The following is a 22,844-nucleotide window of genomic DNA, read 5'->3' as shown; positions in this document are numbered from 1 at the left end:
CATAGATGGGAGAGGTCTCTATGAATAGGAATTCCTAAGTATTTGATACCCTGTGAGGGCCAGGCAAAGGGAAAGTTGGACTGGATGGAATCCTATATGGATTTAGGGAGGGAGACATCGAGGGCCTCAGACTTCGCTGCATTGATTTTAAAATTTTACCATGTAACAAAGTGATCTATTTCAGCCATAACAGCAGGGATGGATATATGTGATTGAGTGATATATACTAGGACATCATCAGCAAATAGAGAGCACTTGTACTCGGTGCCTCCCACCTCAATCCACCTAATATTGGGGTTATGGCGAATTGATGAGAGCAGGTGCTCCGTCACTAGGATGTATAAGAGAGGGGACAGAGGACATCCCTGCCTTGTCCCATTGGTGATTGTGAAAGGTGATGAAAATGTTCTGACGCACCCCCTGGGCCTTGGGACACCCGGAGCCGGACCCTTTTTGGTGGATGCTGGTGGTTGTAGTCTTCGTGGCGGCGATCCGGTTCCGTGGCTCAGGGCGGTCAAACCAGTGGCGGAACTATTTATGTGGTTTTGATGTTTAAATGTCCAACTACGCCACCCGTGGATTGCGGTCAGAGTGAACCGCCGCTACAGGGCAGACCGCTAAGGCTGGTGTTGTGGGTGCAGCAGAGCGTAGCATAACTCCCCACGGGAGGAGTATAGCCTCAGGGCAGTGTATGCGGAGGATGGGGGTGATGGTGCAGGGCAGCAGCAGTAACGACACGGAGTCAGTGATGCAGTTCAGGGCCTTTACTCACAGTTCTTATTATCCAGACCACGTCTGCAGGTAACGGCTGCCCACGTCGTACTGTGCTCACCAGGTGAGGGGCTCAGACAACTCCCAGATAACTTTGGAGCGCTTCACAGGACCCCCTTTGTGTGTCCTTTGTCTGGCCTTTCTTACCAACACTTCTGTCCGGCTGCCTCGGGCCTCCTCTTGGTAAACTTGGCGCCAGTTTCCCTGACCCTATGTGGTGCCTTCCTAGCGGGTGGAGCAAGGGGCTGCGCCACATAAAATGTCAGAGCCTCCGGTTTCTAGCTGAGGGTCGTTTCCTGCCTCCACTAGTTCGGGGACCGGTCTCCCCCTTTGGCCTGACCCCTCCACGCAGGTGGATTCGGGCGTGCGGTGGCGACTCGCCCGTCCGCACCCCTGGGATCCCTTCATTCCTCGTTCCTGGAGCCTTCTCCGCTCCTCTTCCTTCCTTCTCCCTCTTGCAGGCCTGGGCCTCTGTTACTAGGCCCGCCTCCGGAGCAGAGCTCATGCAGAGCCCCTGCTCCCTGCCACTTCTGCTCAGACTTCTCTGCACTGAACTAAGATGGTGCCCACCTTTTATACTCCCTTCTCAATGCACCCAGGAACTGCTTCCTCCCTGCTCCTGCACTGCAGGGTTCCCCTTCCTCAGTGTTCCCTCCCCCCACTCCAGCCAGGGACAGGGACTGTCGTGCCCATCTCAGGGGCATATTGTTCGCCCTGCCCCACGGCAATGTGCTGTAATGCATGCAGGTGTCGGGTCCTGATCCACACTCCATCCTTATCTGAGAGTGAGATATCACACCTCTGGGTGAGGTGCAATACGTCTGTAGCAACCGAGCCCTCGGTGCTACAGTTCCATTTATCTTCAGCCTAGGTGACGTATTGTGATACAGGGCCGTGATTTTGGCTATAAAAGGGTCCCCTAGACCCCTACCCCAAGCTTTTTAAGAGAATCATATACGGCGTGCCAGGAGACTCTATGGAATGCTTTCTCAGCATCCAACGAGAGTATCTACTTACAAATTTTTAACTGCATCTAGCCCAGGAAATACTTTGTGCCTAGTAGCAGTGTCTGCTAGTCAGCGGATTATCCCGGCTGTTAAGCAAGCTACACCACCTGTAGTTTGGATACTTAATTTTTTCAAAGGAAATGCTTCGGGACCATGGGATACTTAGTGAAGAGCATCAGGAGGCACCCCATGGCATAGGGGCTGGGACTGGCACTAGGATGCCTTGCGGTGGACAGCCGAGCTCGATCCTTATAAAAGCTTTTTAACTGCAGCAGCTTTAGTGGACGCTACTGGAGCTGGAATTACGCGGCTGCTGGCATGAGACTTGCCCTCCAATAGATCCTTGTAAATGGATTTAAAGTGTATTCATTCAAATTAGAGGGACAATTTAAATTAAAAAGCTTAGAGCTGCCTCCACCACAGGGGGGCTCTCTCGACCCACCAGCGGACAGGCACCAGTATTGGGAGAGGGGGGCTGGCCGTCAGGGTTCACCGCGGCTCTGGCACAAACCCGGCGACACGGAGGTGGCACGGGCAGGAGCGGACTGGCCGTCTTGGCTTCTCACTTTTTGGATTTTAGAAGGGCATGACATGCCTATATCTGTGTCTCCCCCTCCTTTTACTCCTCCACCTCTTTTCTTTTCGCATGACTATATGTACTTGTCACTTTTCCATGTGTTAGTTGTGTCTTCTGAGCAGTTTGTCAGCTTTTGGACACCTTTGAAGGTGTTTTCTATGTGTTTCTATGTGTTTTTGTTTGCCTGCCATTGGTTTTAACGGTGTTCGAAGGTGTTCGACGAACAGTTCGACGAACAGTTCGGCGAACACACGGGTGTTCGACGAACCGAACCGAACTCGAACACTACGGGGGTGGCTCAACACTATTAGATACACAGGTGGTGTAGCTTGCTTCAGATGGGCTACTCCACTGACTACCAGACACTGCTACTAGGCCCAAAAGGATTTCCTGAGTTAGATGCAATAAAAAATTAGAATTAGATACACAGGCGGTGTAGCTTCCTTCACAGGTGGGCTACTCCGCTGACTACCAGACACTGCTACTAGGCCCAAAAAGATTTCCTCGGTTAGATGCAGTAAAAAATTAGAATTAGATACACAGGGGGTGTAGCTTCCTTCACAGGTGGGCTACTCCGCTGACTACGAGACACTGCTACTCTGCCCAAAAGGATTTCCTGGGTTAGATGCAGTAAAAAATTGTTATTAGATACACAGGTGGTGTAGCTTGCTTCAGATGGGCTACTCCACTGACTACCAGACACTGCTACTAGGCCCAAAAAGATTTCTTGGGTTAGATGCAGTAAAAAATTTGAATTAGATACACAGGCGGTGTAGCTTCCTTCACAGGTGGGCTACTCCGCTGACTATTAGACACTGCTACTAGGCCCAAAAAGATTTCCTGGGTTAGATGCAGTAAAAAATTAGAATTAGATACAGAGGTGGTGTAGCTTCCTTCACAGGTGGGCTACTCCACTGACTATGAGACACTGCTACAATGCCCAAAAGGATTTACTGGGTTAGATGCAGAAAAAAATTGTTATTAGATACACAGGTGGTGTAGCTTGCTTCAGATGGGCTACTCCACTGACTATCAGACACTGCTACAGGCCCAAAAGGATTGGTGGCTTAGATGCAGTAAAAAATTGGTATTAGATACATAGGTGGTGTAGCTTGCAACATAGATAGGCTACTCAAATGACTAACAGATACTGCTACAGGCCCAAAAGGATAGGCTGAGCTACATTTCACCAAATGCTGTGAAAAACACTTGCACAGCACTGGCACAGACCAGCCTGGCAAAAATTGCTATGAACTGCTGTAACCTAGCCCTCAAAAGGGCTGCAATTAGAACTAGTCCCTACTCCCTAAACCTATCTCTCTATGTAACTGGAAATTCGCTCGCAATTCACACAGTTATACTGTATAGCGCCCACAGCAGCAGCCGTGCCTTCTAACACTCAGCTGTAGCAGTGACAAAATGGTGGCGACGGGGAAAATGGCTGGGTCTTATAGGGCAAGGACATGTGACATACACAGCCAATGACACATGCCCTTGCTTGTGTGAAAAAAAAGCACTTTGCTGCATGTGTGCGCTGCTGATAGGCTGACCAACTGAACCGCCCCACTGTAAATGCGTGAAAGAAGAAAAAAATGGAGATCGGCATTATTTCTGCAGAGATCCATCCCCTGCCCCTCCCCCCGCCCACTCTACACTGAAACTGTCTATTAACATTGATTAACAGTAGTGATGAGCAAGCACTAAAATGCTCGGGTGCTCGAAGCTCAGGTCGAGCACATTGAAGTACTCGGGTGCTCGACCCGAGCAACGAGCCCAATGTAAGTCTATGGGAAACTCGAGCATTTTTCTTGCGGTCCCCCCCCCGGCGGTCTGCAGAAGGTTAAAAATTGCCCAAATCGATGGGAACAGTGCTCAATTAAACGTCAGGCAGGCAGAATATATAGGCAGACAGGCAGGCAGGGTATATAGAAGGGTGCATGAAAAACATAGCAGGGCTCTTGGAACACACTAGAGCCCTCCGATTTTCATGCACCCTTCTCTTTAAAAAAAGTGACGTTCATGAGGTGAGCTGAGTTCATTGGACATGAACTCGGCTCATCTGGATGCCGTCACAGCCAGACACTGAGGAGATTCACTGAGGAGCTTCTCAGCGTCTGCGTCATGGCAAGCTGGATGACAGCGTTCTGCTGCGCTCCAGCCTGTCATGTCAATGTAGCAGAGCTGAAGCTGTCCTGGGAACCATGGAAAGGTAAGGATGAGGTTGGTTTATTATTTTACTTTTATTGCAGGAGATCGTTGGCTTCAGCTGGAATGGGCAATACGGTAAGCAGGGTTTAATTTAGAACATTAAAGGAATGTGTCTTTATTTCAATTAAAGGACTTTATTCTAGGTGTTTGTGTATTTTTTAACTTTGACTATGGGGTTAGTAATGGGAGTGTCTTATAGACGCCTCTTCATTACTAACCTGGGCTTGATGTCAGCTGGTATTAAAAGCTGACATCAACCCCAACCCTATATTACCCCTCTGCCACCACTACAGGGCAATGGGAAGAGCGAGGTTAAGTGCCAGAATTGGCGCATCCTATGGATGCGCCATTTCTGCGGCGGCTGACGGCTGGTGTTTCATGCCTGGGAGGGGGCCAATATTCATGGCACCCTTCCTGGGCTATTAATAACAGTCACCAGCTTTCTGCCTAGCCTTTGCTAGCTATTAAAATAGGGGGGACCCCACGTCATTTTTTTTTTGGGTCCCCCATTTTAATAGCTAGTAAAGGCTAGGTATTCAGCTGGGGGCTGATATTAGTAGCCTGGGAAGCTCCGTGGGTATTACCCCCTTCCCAGGCTTCAAACATTTGCCCCAGCCGTCTGCTTAACCTCCGCTAGAGAATAAAATTACGGGGAACCCCACGACAATTTTTTTTTTTAATAAATCCTTTATTTTAACACTAAATGACAAGTACAGTAACCAACACTGTCACTGTACTTATTATATATGTGACTGACATGTTTCTATCTATCTAATCTATTTGTGATGCTCTATTCTTTCCATTCTAAATTGTCTGGTACCGATGATGAATTGCCGGCCGGCTTTTTTAAAGAGAAGGGTGCAAGAAAACACTATTATTTTTTTTAATAAATCCTTTATTTTAACACTAAATGACAAGTACAGTAACCAACGCTGTCACTGTACTTATTATATATGTGACTGACATGTTTCTATCTATCTAATCTATGTGTGATGCTCTATTGTTTCTTTTCTAAATTGTCGGTACCGGTGTATGCCGCTGCTGAATTGCTGGCTTTTCATGTTTCACTTTGAGCACTGTTCCCATCGATTTGGGCAACCACTGTAATGCCACAACCACCATGGCTGTGGCATTACAGTGAGTGGCAGACAATCCCTCTATGATTGGTGCTCTTAATAGCACCAGACACGCAGGACGGGGACCCGGGCTCCCGCCCGAGCATCTCGAAAGTACTCGGCGAGCTCCAAGCATCTCGAGTACTGACATGCGTGGGCGAGTACCGAGCAGTGGCGAGCATGCTGGCTCATCACTAATGAACAGTATTACTGTGAAAATATCCAGTTACGCTTTTGGTGCACGAACAGTAATCGAACATAACCTCAAACAGCCGAATTTTTTGCAAATTGTTCGAGTTCGTCGCCCAAAACAGCTCGAATTTGAGATTGGCGAACAGATCGAGTCGAACACCGCTCATCACTACTCATCACTAGTAATTAATTGAAATGCAGCAGGACAAATGCCAGTGATACACCATATCAATTATCAATCTGAATCTGGCACTGCTCTTCTCACTCATGTTGTTCAAAATCCCGAGAGCAGTGAATTTCATAAAATTCTATTTAAATTTAAGTTTCACCACATTGATTTGCTCTTTAGCTAATACATTCATAGATATAAAATATTGTGTAACTTATATAGATCTGCTTCAGAGCTTCAATCTTCATCAAAGCTGTTTTCAGTTAAATACACGTTTTATAATAGAATTTAGTATACGGATCATTTTGAAAAGTTGGTAACTATCAACTTAGATAAAGCAAATCTTACGATATTAGCATTATCATGATTACATTATAAATAGCAATCCTTCCTGAACCCCTTCATGACCATTGATGTACCTATATGTCATGGTCAGGCAGGGGTTCCTGACTTTTGATGTATAGGTACATCATGGCAATCATGTGGGCACAGGAGTGGTGCAAGTGCGATTGCCCAGGGAGCTTGGCTTACGTTACAGCCGAGCCACGGCTGTCACTGCCAGAAGTGGTGCCCGCACCACTCCCAAAAGTTTAACCTCCTAACCGCTGTGATTGAATCCTTCTGACTTCTCTGCTCCTCACCGTTGTGTTGTATCCTGAACCTGTGCTACTTGCCCCAACCACGGACTGACGGTTTACTTCTCTGCCTGTGTCCTTTTGTACCGTGTATACATGCCTTTACCTGTTGGTCAGCTGCTGCAGGTCTGGGCTTTGCCCTGGAGTGGCACTTGGTGGCTATCCTGTGACTCAAGCCTATCCTCACCATCAGAAGCTTGAGCAAAGACCAGGTAGCTACTTAGTCACGCTCTTCCAGAGAAAGCCTGGCCTGTGGCGCTGTCACATACAGTAGCTGCCAGGATCTAATTTTTCCCAAATCTACTAAAGAAATCTCCCCTCTGTCACATGCCTTTGAGGCATCCAAAGACAGAATAGATTGGGAAGCCCTTGAAAGTTATTAAACAAACTTTTACGATTCTATTTGTGCCCCTGTGTTCAGAGTAAAGCCACATTGATTCTGTTGTATTAATGTATGTATAACTTTATTAAGCCTAATTACAAGAATTTTAGCTTATATTTTCACATTCTTGAGTAACAGTTTAATGGGCCTGTATGAGATCTTATACAGAAGAGCCTATTATTTTTATTAATATTAAAGGGAACTTGTCAGGTGATTCATGCTTCCTAACCATGGGCATAATGGAACTCAGCCTGGCAGGTTCATCTTAATGTGAGCATTCCCTCATTCATTCTAAGAGATAAATGACCCTTCTCAAAGTTTCTGTTGAATACCTGTGAAAATACAAAGAAAATAATAGTCACATACTTTCTGTAGACTTCAAACAAAATACTGTCACTGCTTGGAGTAGAATTACCAGAGATGAATTGCTCAGCCTCTTGTAGGTCAAACTTGTGATAGGAGCACTCAGCCCAGCTTTCGATCTTTCAGATAGGACTAGAGATCTTTCGTAAAAAAGCATCAGCTCCCAACTTATTCAGATATGAACTAGATTATGCTTGCCAAAAATAAAGATTCAAACTCGACCCTGATTTGCTCTGAACTTCGGACTAATTGCCAGAATGGTGTTGTGATCTTGCTGTACTTAAACAAATTCTGCAAACATTCCACCAGGTTCACAGCAATATTTCTCACGTGCAAAAAATAATCTTTTGTTGTGTTTTCTTATCAAAACCTCCTTCAATTCAATCTGAGCATCTTGCATGTTCTTATTATTTTTCACCCTGGGATTCAGAAAGAAACCATCCCCCAAAGACTTGATTTTATCTTTAAGTGATTCTTCTTGAGAATTGAATTTCTTTCTCATCTCTTCAATCTTTTTAATTAGAATACCCCCAAAAAATCCTTGAAGGCATCCCAAATTGTAAAATAGTCAGCAAATTCTTTATTCAACAGCCAAAACTCCCATATCTGTGACTCTTAAAATGTATAGCCATGGTGGGTTCAACTGCCACATTTTATTGAATAGACTAGCTGTTCTCAACTTCTGCAGAGATCCCCATAGGTGAATAGTCTGGAAAACGTTTGGATTCATTAACTGCTTTTTCTATATATTTAAGAGGAATCTCATTTACAAGTACCAGATCGATCCAGAACATACAGCGCCTTGAAAAAGTAGTCATGCCCTGTGAACTGTTACACATTTTTTCACATTATACCCACAAACTTAAATGTATTTTATTGAAATTGCATTTGATATAACAACACATAGTAGCAATTATTCATGAAGTGTAAAGGGGATACGTGATTTTCTAATTATTTAAAAAACATAAATCTGAAAATTTTGACGTGCATTTGTATTCAGCCCTCTCTAGTCTGATACCCCTAATTAAAATCTTGAGTGACTAATTGCCTCCAGAAGTCACATAATCAGTAAATTGAGTCCACCTGTGTGAAATTTATTCTCAGTATAACTATATCTGTTCTGTGAAGACCTTAGAGGATTGTTTTAGAACATTGGGGATCAAAAAGCGTAATGAAAACCAAGGAACACACCAGACAGGTCAAGGATAAAATTGTGGAGAGAGGTAAAGCCTAAGCCAAATTTTTTATAAGCCTAAGCTAAACTTTTTACCCTGACATTTCCATACATGTTTATTACAAAACTGCCCCATATAATATAACTAAATATTGTTTAACATTTACAGTATTATTATTTTTTTCTGTTTATAATGCTTTTATAAAGAACAGTTATAACCTTTATTGTCATTACACATGTGACATTTGAGAGCAGATTATAATCACAACTGTGGATAATTACAGTTTTCAACTTTATTGAATTTTAAAAGGCCAACTATAAAAATAACTGTTTACTCACTGAAGATTTCAAATTAACAAATATTTCCAATCATTAAAATGACTGACAATCAATTTCAGTATTACCAATAAGTATATTCTAACATCATTTCCTGTAGTTCATATTACAATAGTTGATAAAAAAAAACAATAACACATTAAAAAGATTTATGAAATATTATTGTTTAATGCTATTTTTTTCCTGTATCTTTCCTAATCAATAATGATTTAAAAAAACTTGGCTACAGCTAATGCTGTTGCTGAAAACAAATCATTGCAAGTAAATAGAAAACATTGAGATTTCTTTGCCATCTGCTGATGTTTTTCCAAAGATTAGAAGGTGAAGAATCAACTAGTTTAGATAGAATTTATTAGAATTAAAGTGAAATTTTAATATATATATTTTTTAAATATTTATGTTCTTTCTCACTGTGATAAGGACAAGTTCATAATACTTGAAGGATTTAAATACTGGTATCACATGTTTATCAGTAATTTTGAAATATGATATTATATAGGAGTATGAAGCAATTGTTAAAAAAAAAAACACTTGAAAATATTGAGTGAGTTACATCTTTAATGGGATTGTACTGGTTGTTACGCACATGCCCGGACTGACTGGCGTGAGCGTGGTTAGTGATCCCACTGGACCATGAACCGAGGAGTGCCTGGTGGGGCGTGACTAAGTATCAACTCGGTCCGACCAAGGTCTTAATGCAGCTCAGTTGACTCCGTGAACCAGGGAGAAACCGAACAGAGGGACCAGGTGCTACTTCAGGTCAGACCCCAGTCACATCTGTTGACCCACACTGGGGAATGCAGGAACAGGCAGGTTAGGCTAGCATACAGACAGGTGGGTACTGGCAGGCAAGGCTGGTATGCAGACAGGTGGGTACTGGCAGGTAGGATCGAAGGCAGGATAGGGACCAGTAAAGACTAGGATACAGGAACTGAGCAGCAGGTGCGGTAGACAAGCAGAGCATATCAAAACCCGCAGGTGCGGTTGACAAGCAGAGCAGAGTAAAACGCGCAGGTGGGGTAGACAAGCAGAGCAGAGGAAAACCCGCATGTGCGGTAGACAAGCAAAGCAGAGCAAAACCCGCAGATGCGGTAGACAAGCAGAGCAGAGCAAAACCCGCAAGTGCGGTAGACAAGCAGAGCAGAGCAAAACCTGCAGGTGTGGTAGACAAGCAAAGCAGAGCAAAACCCACAGGTGTGGTAGACAAGCAGAGCAGAGCAAAACCCGCAGGTGCAGTAGACAAGCAGAGCAGATACACACAAGGTACTTACAATGAAGTAGCGAGTGGACACTAAACTCACAAACAGAAGTACAGAGACAACGAGTTGGAGTTAGGTGCAGGTTCAGACACTGCAGGAAAAGGGAAGATGCGGACATAGAGACAAAAAAGTAACGGGCTAGGACACTGTTCAGACAGGAACTGAACCAGGAACAAGATACAGGAACGAGCCTGGGATCTCAGCCCCCAGGGTGGCGGAAACAGACTAGAAGTCACAGGTACAGGTAACAGGCCTGGGTATACAGCCCCCAGGGTGGCAGAAACAGACAAGCTACAGGACAGGATCTGGCAGCTCAGTTCCAAGGAACACACTGAAAGGTAGTGTTGCTCAGGCACCTCCTACTGGGTGGAGGGGGTTTAAGTTTCCAGTGACTTACAGCAATAGGCTGGGGACGCATTAGGACTGTGAACACAGTAACTATAAGAAACAGGCAGTAACCGCAATGCCGCCCTAAGCAATCAGACAAGAGACATGCACACAGCAGGTACTGAAGCAAAGTGTGCAGCCTGGACTGATAGGTAAGATGGTCTTGCATGGAGGGAGGTGGTAAGCCATGCCAGCACGCCGCCAGGGATGTTACACTTGTCAACCCCTTATTACATGCCCCAGTGTGCTGCATAAATTGAAAGGCATACTTCCCTACCTGATCAGTGCCGCTCCTCCACTCTGAGGCTAGTCATACACATTAGATGGCTGTTGCCCAAACAATACTATGGCTGACCATTTGGCCGACAGCCGTCTCAGCCAACTCTCCCATACACAGGAGCCCTTTTTGGCCGAGCACTCCTGTTTCTCCATGAGAAAGCCGCTAACTAACATGTTGGCTGGCGTGTTACCTCAGGGAGAACAATGCAATTGGCAATCTAAAATTGTACATTTGCGATGGACATCTCTCCCAACCATCAGTCTGTTTGCTGCCCCTTACACATTAGACAATCTACCAATCCCATCAATATCGGCGGGTTCAGCTGACAATAGTCTATTGTGCCTGGGGGTTTTAAGCCCCCGCCAGTCTCATGACTTGAAGAATGACATGCAAATGTTGCAACCAATCAGCAGCTACTGCTTATTAAAGTAAAGATAAACTAATTAAAGCTCAGATTCAAGACTACAATTACTGCCAAGTGCGAACACATCGGTAGTATGCATCTTCCAGACCAAAGACATTCAACAATAACTAGTTAGTAAGTGAATTGATAAAAGTAATGGTTTTACTGTCACTTTTCTGTTTTTCAATTTGCTGAAAATCTCAACTAAAACTAATTATTTAACTTCTTTAAGAATAAATTTGCACTGTATTATTTTAACATTTTATTATAAAGTTACACATAATTTATCAAACATAATTACCGAAAGTGTTACCAGTTCATTAAAAGCAACATAGTATAATTTACATTACCTGTGATATTTCTGAGAATAATGTTATTAAGTAAATAATCATTTTTAGGCAAAGAAGCCTGTTAAAGCTTTCTCTATGTGTCTTTAATTGTCCCTTTTTCTTTGGTTCAAAAGTCTTAGAGCTTACACATTTCTTTAAGATGTGTCTTCCATTTTTAGGAAAGATTTTCCTGTCAGGATATCATTATAAATTACAACTAAAGTAGAACCATTTCTGTAATCACTATAATAATCAATCATACACTGCTCAAAAAAATAAAGGTAACACTCAAATAACACATCCTAGATCTGAATGAATGAAATATTCTCATTGAATACTTTGTTCTGTACAAAGTTGAGTGTGCTGACAACAAAATCACACAAAATCATCAATGGAAATCAAATTTATTAACCAATGGAGGCCTGGATTTGGAGTCACCCCCAAAATTAAAATGGAAAAACACACTACAGGCTGATCCAACTTTCATGTAATGTCCTTAAAACAAGCCAAAATGAGGCTCAGTATTGTGTGTGGCCTCCACGTGCCTGTATGACCTCCCTACAACGCCTGGGCATCCTCCTGATGAGGTTACGGATGGTCTCCTGTGGGATTTTCTCCCAGACCTGGACTAAAGCATCCGCCAACTCCTGGACAGTCTGTGGTGCAACGTGACATTGCATTATGTGTAACTTTATAATAAAATGTTAAAATAATACAGTGCAAATTTATTCTTAAAGAAGTTAAATAATTAGTTTTAGCTGAGATTTTCAGCAAATTGAAAAACAGAAAAGTGACAGTAAAACCATGACTTTTATCAATTCACTTACTAACTAGTTGTTGTTGAATGTTTTTGGTCTTGATGTGTTATTTGAGTATTTTTTTGAGCAGTGTATATAAATTTCTAATGGATAAATGTAGTATGGCGTACTAGGGCCTCATTAGCTAATGATTTTATCACAGCTGTGACTTTATATTCAGATTCACCTGCTAGGGCATTAAGCATAGGTTATAAGGTATAATGTTTCTGATTCCATAGAAACTTAACAGAAACAAATTGGAAAATAAATATATTTAGTTAGTTCTATGGTTTAACCTTAACAGTATTCTCATGTCTAATATTGATACCCAGAACATTTCTAATAGGGTTCATGTTCAAGCACTGCCTCTTTTAGGTCTGTTGATCCTTTCAATAACTATTACCTGATGGGAATGTACCAACATGAAATGTCTAGTCTCCTCTTATGAGTCACATTTCATTAGAATGCTATGGAGATTTGGATTTCAGTCAGCAATATGCTCTTAAACTCAAAATTAGCCTATTGCAACTAGATTTTGAATATTTTTTTTTACTGGATGACCTATACTTCCTCTACTATACAGGTTACTTTTTAGTACTCTTATTATCTTCACAGAAAGTATTACAATGAAAAGTAACATATATCCTCTTCTCCCTATATACTGTCTGCTTTAGACAAACCATCAGTAGATTCGGTTTTCAGTACCATGTACTGTATATGCTGAAGACACCCAATTATACACATCATTTCCTGACATCACCCCTGCATTACTATAAAACATCATTGATTGTCTTTCTACCATCTCTAACATCATGTCATTCCTCTTTCTAAAACTGAATCTGTCAAAAACTGAACTCCTTGTGTTTCCTTCCTCTACTAACCTTCCCAAACCCAATATTGACATTTTCATGTGTGGTTCTATCCTTACTCCCCGGCAGCACACTCGTTGTCTTGGGGTTATATTTGACTCAGATGTTTCCTACACTCCCTACATCTAATCGCTCACTCGTGTCACGTACACCTCAAAAACATCTTTACCTTTTGTTACCTTTAGTTCTGCAAAAACTCTTATTGTTGCTCTTATTCATTCTCTTCTCTGCTACACTGTTGCCTCTAACCTATACCAGTCATCGCAATGGTTGACCTTCCGCCACAGAGTTCAATATAAACTTATCACTTTCACCCACAAAGATCTCCACAGTTCTGCATCACCCTATATCTCTTCCTTCATCTCTGTCTATCACCCTATCCTTGCTCTCCATTCCGCTAATTACCTAAGACTAATAATAATAACCTCCCACTCCCATCTCCAAGACTTCTCACGAGCTTCACCAATTCTCTAGAATGCACTAACCAGGACAATTTAATTAATTATCAATGCCCACAGTTTTAAGCGTACCCTAAAACTACAATTCTTTATACTGGCCTATCACCTCACATCACTTTTGTAATTATTTCCATTTTACCCTTACAAAATTTTCTTACAAATATGGTCCCTCGTAGCATCTGTTTACACAGCATCTGTGCACTTAATAGAACTCTGTATCTGTACTTATAAAGATACTGGCTAGTGACCGGTTAATGCAGCATTATTTGAATACCCTATTTATTATATTGATGGACCATACTATATAAGCACTTTTTACAATTTACTTTTTGTGTCTCCCTTATTTCTTCATTGATTGTAATCTTGCAAAGACAACCCTCTCTCCTCTTGGTATATGTTGAATTACTGCATGTATTACTCTGTATGCCTTTATTGTCTGTACAAGTTCCTTCTGAACTGTAAATTGCTGCGGAATATGCTGACGCTATAAAAAAAATATTATTATATACACAGGAGTTAATACAGTATCCACCATTCACAAACATTGATGTTAAAATTTTCCTCCTCTATTAACCCCTTAAGAAGTTCCAAGCAGCCCCAAAATACAGGAGATGCTCCACCACTTCTACAACTATGAGTACAAGTCAAACACAGAAGGAGTGAGTCAAGCTGCAAAAGACCTCAATGATATATTCAATACCATGGCCGAACTTTCCAACCTTAAAAAAGTCAACTACAAGAGTCCAAAAGAAAAACAGATCTACGGTTGGTTTGACAGAGAACGTAAAGCCATTCGGAAGAGTCTGAGAACAGCCTTAAACAAGAAATGGCCTAAAACAAGAAATATTGTTTGTGTTAATAGCGTGGTCCTGAAATCAGGCCACATTTCAGCATGGGACAGAGCTTGGAACAGCATTTCTAGCTTAAAAACTCTGATCAGTAACAGGTGGATGAGTGACAGGTGTAGGTCAGCAACAAATATAATAAGTACAGTGATAGTGTTGATTACTCTACTTGTCATTTAGAGTTAAAATAAAGGATTTATTTAAAAAAAAATTGGCGTGGGGTTCCCCGTAATTTTAGTCTCTAGCAGAGGTTAAGCAGACAGCTGGGGCAGATGTTTGAAGCATGGGAAGGGGGTAATACCCACGGAGCTTCCCAGGCTACTAATATCAGCCCCCAGCTGAACACCTAGCCTTTACCAGCAATTAAAATGGGGGACCCCCCAAAAAAATGACGTGGGGTCCCCCCTATATTAATAGCTAGCAGGAAGGGTGCCATGAATATTGGCCCCCTCTCAGGCTAGAAACACCAGCCGTCAGCCGCCCCAGAAATGGCGCATCCATAGGATGTGCCAATTCTGGCACTTAGCCTCGCTCTTCCCACTGCCCTGTAGCGGTGGAAGTGGGGTAATAGGGCTGCGGTTGATGTCAGCTTATAATGCCAGCTGACATCAAGCCCAGGTTAGTAATGGAGAGGCGTCTATAAGACACCCCCATTACTAACCCCATAGTCAAAGTTAAAAAAGACCACAAACATCCAGAATAAAGTCCTTTAATTGAAATAAACACACAATTCTTTAATGTTCTAATTAAACCATACTTACCATCATGCCCATTCCAGCTGAAGCCAACAATCTCCTGCAATAAAAGTAAAATAATAAACCAATCTCATCCTTACCTTTCCATGGTTCCCAGGACAGCTTCAGCTCTGCTACATTAACATGACAGGCTGGATCGCAGCAGAAAGCTGCCATCCTGCTTGCCATGCCGCAGACACTGAGAAGCGCTGGCATGCTTTCGCTCCTCAGTGTGTGGCTGTGACAGCATCCAGATGAGCCGAGTTCATGTCCAATGAACTCAGCTCACCCCATGAACGTCACTGACAGCGTGGGAAAATTCTCCTGCGCTCACCGATTGAGCAGTAGAATTCTCCCACGCTGGGATGGCATTGAGATGACAGGCTGTATCACAGCTGAGCGCTGCCATCCAGCATGCCATCCTTCATAGACACTGCAGAGCAAGCATGGAAGGGGCAATAATAGCCGATAAATCAGCAAGCGCTCTGCAGTGTCTATGAAGGATGGCATGCTGGATGGCAGCGCTCAGCTGCGATCCAGCCGGTCATCTCAATGCCATCCCAGCGTGGGAGAAATCTCATGCTCAAGCGCTGAGCGCAGGAGAATTCTCCCACGCTGTCAGTGACGTGAATGAGGTAAGCTGAGTTCATTGGACATGAACTCGGCTCATCTGGATGCTGTCACAGTCAGGCACTGAGGGGCGCAAGCATGCCTGCGCTTCTCAGTGTCTGCGGCATGGCAAGCTGGATGGCAGCTTTCGGCTGCGATCCAGCCTGTCATCTGAATGTAGCAGAGCTGAAGCTGTACTGGGAACCATGGAAAGGTAAGGATGAGGTTGGTTTATTATTTTATTTTTATTGCAGGAGATCGTTGGCTTCAGCTGGAATGGGCGTAATGGTAAGTATGGTTTAATTTAGAACATTATAGAATTGTGTGTTTATTTCAATTAAAGGACTTTATTCTGGGTGTTTGTGTTTTTTTTAACTTTGACTATGGGGTTAGTAATGGGGGTGTCTTATAGACGCCTCTCCATTACTAACCTGGCTTGATGTCAGCTGGCATTTTAAGCTGACATCAACGTCAACCCTATTACCCCACTGCCACCGCTACAGGGCAGTGGGAAGAGCGAGGCTAAGTGCCAGAATTGGCGCATCCTATGGATGCGCCATTTCTGGGGCGGCTGACGGCTGGTGTTTCTTGCCTGGGAGGGGGCCAATATTCATGGCACCCTTCCTGGGCTATTAATATCAGCCCCCAGCTGTCTGCCTAGCCTTTGCTAGCTATTAAAATAGGGGGGACCCCTCATCATTTTTTTGGGGGGGTCCCCCATTTTAATAGCTGGTAAAGGCTAGGTATTCAGCTGGGGGCTGATATTAGTAGCCTGGGAAGCTCCGTGGGTATTACGCCCTTCCCAGTCTTCAAACATCTGACCCAGCCGTCTGCTTAACCTCCGCTAGAGACTAAAATTACAGGGAACCCTAGCCAATTTTTTTTAAATAAATCCTTTATTTTAATACTAAGTGACAAGTACAGTAACACTGTCACTGTACTTATTATATATGTGACTGACATGTTTCTATCTATCTAATCTATGCGTGATGCTCTATTCTTTCTGTTCTAAATTGTTGGGTACCGATGCAGGCCACTGATGAATTGCCGGCCGGCTTTTTTAAAGAGACGGTGTCTGAAATCACTATTATTTTTTTTTTAATAAATCCTTTATTTTAACACTAAATAACAAGTACAGTAACCAACACTGTCATTGTACTTATTATATATGTGACTGACATGTTTCTATCTATCTAATCTATGTGTGATGCTCTATTCTTTCTGTTTTAAATTGTCGGGTACCGGTGTATGCCGCTGCTGAATTGCCAGCTTTTCATGTTTTAATGTGAGCACTGTTCCCATTGATTTGGGCAATCTCTGTAATGCCACAACCACCATGACTGTGACATTACAGTGAGTGGCAGACAATCCCTGCATGATAGGTGCTCTAAATAGCGCCAATCATGCAGGACGGGGACCCGAGCTCCCGCCCGAGCATCTCGCAAGTACTCAGCGAGCTCCAAGCATCTCGAGTTCTGAGATGCTCGGGCGAGTACCGACCAGTGGCGAGCATGCTTGCTCATCACTAATTATTATGATTTGTGATGTGCTGCATATTACACATATTGTATCCTTCATATTAATATTTATTTGATTGATTGATTTTTCTTTATATGCAGTAGTCACTATTTTGGCTTCTTTTTTCCTATCTATGACCATTAGGTTCCTTTTTCACTTATTGGCGCTTTCTTACCTTATTCCAAATCTCCAAAATGAGCTTAGTCTGCATTGCATTTTGCCTGTGGCTCTGATATGGTTGAGCGCGTGCCTGCGGTGGGGATGGTGGCGCCTGTGTGCCTGGTCATCTGCGGGCCGCCCTGCGCCTGCGTGGGATTTCATTATCGCGCATGCGTGGTCTGGCGGCGTGATGGCTGGGGCGCGCGCACGACGTGCTCCTGTCGCCGCAAGCATGCGCCGTGTTTGGCGTTACTTGCCCAATATCACGTGGTCCGCGTGGCATGCCCCCGGTTTAGCCGGCCACTTCTGTGTGCGTGCCTCGCCGACCAGCTCATCATACCCTCAGGCCTCATGGGGACATACATATATCTATCTTGGGTCACTATTAGCACAATACTTTCTGCCATTGAGAAAGCGGCTTGGGACGCCGCGAAACGTGCATTGGGCCATCACCCCTACAACCTTCATACCTCCCCCTTGCTGTGCTTCCTTGTCAGGTAATTACCTCTCTTTGTGCTATATGTTTTTGGTTATATGGAGATGGGCACATGGTTGTATACCAAGAATATTCATACTGTCACCTCTTATCTTCAATCTCCTTACACATAAGCACTTAGTGAGGTTATGATTCCCATGGTTGAGTTACTCATGTCAATCCTGTGATCCCTGCCCCCGTCTATTGACTTTTCTTATAATACTATTTACAATTAGGCCATTTTGTGGGCAACGTGCAATTTTGCAGATTCACAGATTTTTTTGTGAATGTATCATTATACTCATCCTACCTGGAAGCACCTTATCATCTGATACTACCTCTATGTCTGAAATTCTACTTGTATTTCTTTTGTGTATTATACTTAAATAAAATATTAAATAATTGTTGCAATATACTGCTGAGTTATATTCCTCCTTGTTCTGAGAGAATGCTGGCTACCGGGCATGAGAAACCCTCCATGGCGTGACAGGTGAGCTGAGGCCACTCTTCCATTTTTCTAGACCAAAATTCAAAATGAAGCAAAACCTACAAAAGACAAAAATATATCTCATACCCTACCATCATTATATATAAATGTAAAGCAAAGTTGCATAATAAATATAGGGTACTTAGTGAACTATTTTTGATCAAAAAAAGTATACAAGCCGTCCCACCAGCGGCAAGGTGACCCTAAATTGGGACGGTACCTATACTGCCTATATTAAAAACCTTACTGTATATCAAAGATGAAGTAATGCTTATAAAAGGGTAGACAAATAGGACCGGGTCCGAACTCCAGACCACCTAGGCCCGTGGTAAGCTACATATATACTAATCAGCTCAACAAAGGGGATGCCACACCCTTAAATTGCACAGAATGCAAACAAGACAAAAAACCAAGCAATGTGAACTGAGGTCTAAGATGGTAGACATGCAAGAAATAGGAGCATGTTCACACTAGCAAAAAGAAGCAAAACCTACAAAAGACAAAAATATATCTCATACCCTACCATCATTATATATAAATGTAAAGCAAAGTTGCATAATAAATATAGGGTACTTAGTGAACTATTTTTGATCAAAAAAAGTATACAAGCCGTCCCACCAGCGGCAAGGTGACCCTAAATTGGGACGGTACCTATACTGCCTATATTAAAAACCTTACTGTATATCAAAGTTGAAGTAATGCATATAAAAGGGTAGACAAATAGGACCGGGTCCCAACTCCAGACCACCTAGGCCCGTGGTAAGCTACATATATACTAATCAGCTCAACAAAGGGGATGCCACACCCTTAAATTGCACAGAATGCAAACAAGACAAAAAACCAAGCAATGTGAACTGAGGTCTAAGATGGTAGACATGCAAGAAATAGGAGCATGTTCACACTAGCAAAAAGAAGCAAAACCTACAAAAGACAAAAATATATCTCATACCCTACCATCATTATATATAAATGTAAAGCAAAGTTGCATAATAAATATAGGGTACTTAGTGAACTATTTTTGATCAAAAAAAGTATACAAGCCGTCCCACCAGCGGCAAGGTGACCCTAAATTTGGACGGTACCTATACTGCCTATATTAAAAACCTTACTGTATATCAAAGTTGAAGTAATGCATATAAAAGGGTAGACAAATAGGACCGGGTCCCAACTCCAGACCACCTAGGCCCGTGGTAAGCTACATATATACTAATCAGCTCAACAAAGGGGATGCCACACCCTTAAATTGCACAGAATGCAAACAAGACAAAAAACCAAGCAATGTGAACTGAGGTCTAAGATGGTAGACATGCAAGAAATAGGAGCATGTTCACACTAGCAAAAAGAAGCAAAACCTACAAAAGACAAAAATATATCTCATACCCTACCATCATTATATATAAATGTAAAGCAAAGTTGCATAATAAATATAGGGTACTTAGTGAACTATTTTTGATCAAAAAAAGTATACAAGCCGTCCCACCAGCGGCAAGGTGACCCTAAATTGGGACGGTACCTATACTGCCTATATTAAAAACCTTACTGTATATCAAAGTTGAAGTAATGCATATAAAAGAGTAGACAAATAGGACCGGGTCCCAACTCCAGACCACCTAGGCCCGTGGTAAGCTACATATATACTAATCAGCTCAACAAAGGGGATGCCACACCCTTAAATTGCACAGAATGCAAACAAGACAAAAAACCAAGCAATGTGAACTGAGGTCTAAGATGATAGACATGCAAGAAATAGGAGCATGTTCACACTAGCAAAAAGAAGCAAAACCTACAAAAGACAAAAATATATCTCATACCCTACCATCATTATATATAAATGTAAAGCAAAGTTGCATAATAAATATAGGGTACTTAGTGAACTATTTTTGATCAAAAAAAGTATACAAGCCGTCCCACCAGCGGCAAGGTGACCCTAAATTGGGACGGTACCTATACTGCCTATATTAAGAACCTTACTGTATATCAAAGTTGAAGTAATGCATATAAAAGGGTAGACAAATAGGACCGGGTCCCAACTCCAGACCACCTAGGCCCGTGGTAAGCTACATATATACTAATCAGCTCAACAAAGGGGATGCCACACCCTTAAATTGCACAGAATGCAAACAAGACAAAAAACCAAGCAATGTGAACTGAGGTCTAAGATGATATACATGCAAGAAATAGGAGCATGTTCACACTAGCAAAAAGAAGCAAAACCTACAAAAGACAAAAATATATCTCATACCCTACCATCATTATATATAAATGTAAAGCAAAGTTGCATAATAAATATAGGGTACTTAGTGAACTATTTTTGATCAAAAAAAGTATACAAGCCGTCCCACCAGCGGCAAGGTGACCCTAAATTGGGACGGTACCTATACTGCCAATATTAAAAACCTTACTGTATATCAAAGTTGAAGTAATGCATATAAAAGGGTAGACAAATAGGACCGGGTCCCAACTCCAGACCACCTAGGCCCGTGGTAAGCTACATATATACTAATCAGCTCAACAAAGGGGATGCCACACCCTTAAATTGCACAGAATGCAAACAAGACAAAAAACCAAGCAATGTGAACTGAGGTCTAAGATGATAGACATGCAAGAAATAGGAGCATGTTCACACTAGCAAAAAGAAGCAAAACCTACAAAAGACAAAAATATATCTCATACCCTACCATCATTATATATAAATGTAAAGCAAAGTTGCATAATAAATATAGGGTACTTAGTGAACTATTTTTGATCAAAAAAAGTATACAAGCCGTCCCACCAGCGGCAAGGTGACCCTAAATTGGGACGGTACCTATACTGCCTATATTAAGAACCTTACTGTATATCAAAGTTGAAGTAATGCATATAAAAGGGTAGACAAATAGGACCGGGTCCCAACTCCAGACCACCTAGGCCCGTGGTAAGCTACATATATACTAATCAGCTCAACAAAGGGGATGCCACACCCTTAAATTGCACAGAATGCAAACAAGACAAAAAACCAAGCAATGTGAACTGAGGTCTAAGATGGTAGACATGCAAGAAATAGGAGCATGTTCACACTAGCAAAAAGAAGCAAAACCTACAAAAGACAAAAATATATCTCATACCCTACCATCATTATATATAAATGTAAAGCAAAGTTGCATAATAAATATAGGGTACTTAGTGAACTATTTTTGATCAAAAAAAGCATACAAGCCGTCCCACCAGCGGCAAGGTGACCCTAAATTGGGACGGTACCTATACTGCCTATATTAAGAACCTTAATGTATATCAAAGTTGAAGTAATGCATATAAAAGGGTAGACAAATAGGACCGGGTCCCAACTCCAGACCACCTAGGCCCGTGGTAAGCTACATATATACTAATCAGCTCAACAAAGGGCATGCCACACCCTTAAATTGCACAGAATGCAAACAAGGCAAAAAACCAAGCAATGTGAACTGAGGTCTAAGATGGTAGACATGCAAGAAATAGGAGCATGTTCACACTAGCAAAAAGAAGCAAAACCTACAAAAGACAAAAATATATCTCATACCCTACCATCATTATATATAAATGTAAAGCAAAGTTGCATAATAAATATAGGGTACTTAGTGAACTATTTTTGATCAAAAAAAGTATACAAGCCGTCCCACCAGCGGCAAGGTGACCCTAAATTGGGACGGTACCTATACTGCCTATATTAAAAACCTTACTGTATATCAAAGTTGAAGTAATGCATATAAAAGGGTAGACAAATAGGACCGGGTCCCAACTCCAGACCACCTAGGCCCGTGGTAAGCTACATATATACTAATCAGCTCAATAAAGGGGATGCCACACCCTTAAATTGCACAGAATGCAAACAAGACAAAAAACCAAGCAATGTGAACTGAGGTCTAAGATGGTAGACATGCAAGAAATAGGAGCATGTTCACACTAGCAAAAAGAAGAAAAACCTACAAAAGACAAAAATATATCTCATACCCTACCATCATTATATATAAATGTAAAGCAAAGTTGCATAATAAATATAGGGTCCTTAGTGAACTATTTTTGATCAAAAAAAGTATACAAGCCGTCCCACCAGCGGCAAGGTGACCCTAAATTGGGACGGTACCTATACTGCCTATATTAAAAACCTTACTGTATATCAAAGTTGAAGTAATGCATATAAAAGGGTAGACAAATAGGACCGGGTCCCAACTCCAGACCACCTAGGCCCGTGGTAAGCTACATATATACTAATCAGCTCAACAAAGGGGATGCCACACCCTTAAATTGCACAGAATGCAAACAAGACAAAAAACCAAGCAATGTGAACTGA

Source organism: Phyllobates terribilis, unplaced genomic scaffold (genome assembly GCF_046119375.1).
Source record: "Phyllobates terribilis strain yellow unplaced genomic scaffold, ASM4611937v1 Scaffold_1__5_contigs__length_1240528914, whole genome shotgun sequence".
Classification (NCBI taxonomy): domain Eukaryota; kingdom Metazoa; phylum Chordata; class Amphibia; order Anura; family Dendrobatidae; genus Phyllobates; species Phyllobates terribilis.
Note: the sequence above shows the minus strand (reverse complement) of the source record.